This window comes from Oratosquilla oratoria, chromosome 42 (assembly GCF_046742065.1).
Source record: "Oratosquilla oratoria isolate Oo_2021 chromosome 42, ASM4674206v1, whole genome shotgun sequence".
Taxonomy (NCBI): domain Eukaryota; kingdom Metazoa; phylum Arthropoda; class Malacostraca; order Stomatopoda; family Squillidae; genus Oratosquilla; species Oratosquilla oratoria.
In genome coordinates this window covers 2,804,375-2,805,412 of record NC_134818.1, presented here as the reverse complement: position 1 = coordinate 2,805,412, position 1,038 = coordinate 2,804,375, and the positions used below count along the sequence as shown (strand labels likewise).

Below are 1,038 nucleotides of genomic sequence, written 5' to 3'. Positions count from 1 at the left end.
ATGTTTATTGTGTTCATATAACTTCTCAGTTGCTTTAACTACTGTCATTTCATTATCATATTCCTTGTTTCCAACCGAATTTTCCATGTTTCGTTCTTTTTTATTTATATTTTGAATAAGACCTCAGTCTTCTCTCTCTTTTATTGTGATACTAATAATAAATTCTCCACAGCTACATATATAGTACCTCTTCAAATTTGTTTCCATACCATATTGTCTATAGACTTTTGTTCGTCTACATAGATTTTATTCAAGTCAAATATTGGTTCTCCTGAATATATTTCATCCTCTATTACAAGGAAGATATTAGAGAAAACAAAAATTTTAAGGGGTGACATTAAATATTGGAGCGACCAGCTACAGTATTTCTTTTTTTTATCAAAAGAATATGATTGTTCCACATATATACATATGTACACACACATACATAAACATACACACAAACACACACACTCACACACACACATGGGACACCACGAGCGTAGCTCCCTTTCCCGTAGGATATAACTAGGTAAAATACACACACACATACACACGCTCACGCTCAAGGGGCCCTGTGGCGCAATGGTAGCGCGTCTGACTCCAGATCAGAAGGCTGGGTGTTCGAGTCACTCCAGGGTCACGTGACAACTCCTTTACATCTGGAACAATTTGGACGAAAAAGTGGTGTGTTCAAAAACAATTCATGAATTTAAAAACAATTTAGATAAAATGAGATATGAAGACGGGACACAACGAGCATGGCTCCCCCTTCCCGTAAAATACAACTAGGTAAATACACACACACACACACACACACACACGACACGTGACGCAGTTGGTAGAGTTCCTGGCTGCCACCACGGCGGTCCGAGTTCGAATCCTGCCCAGGGCTGAAATAACTTCAGTATCGCTGCGCTGCGAGTTGTTTCTCCAACTCTCGTGGACAGGGAGTTGGTGTGTGTGTGCGTGTAAGGTCACAGTATCGGTCATATATGAGCTCTGAGCTCTCTTCCGGAAGGGTAATAGCTGTCGATCACGAGTCCAACACGTGATCCA

The 1,038-nt window shown here is 40.6% G+C and overlaps 1 non-coding gene across 1 annotated transcript; it reads left to right on the top strand.

Moving 5' to 3' along the window:
- The first annotated feature begins 550 nt into the window (after window positions 1-550).
- On the top strand, window positions 551-622 carry TRNAW-CCA (transfer RNA tryptophan (anticodon CCA)). Its single transcript has one exon. It is a non-coding gene; the product is annotated as a tRNA-Trp (tRNA).
- The last annotated feature ends 416 nt before the right edge of the window (window positions 623-1,038 follow it).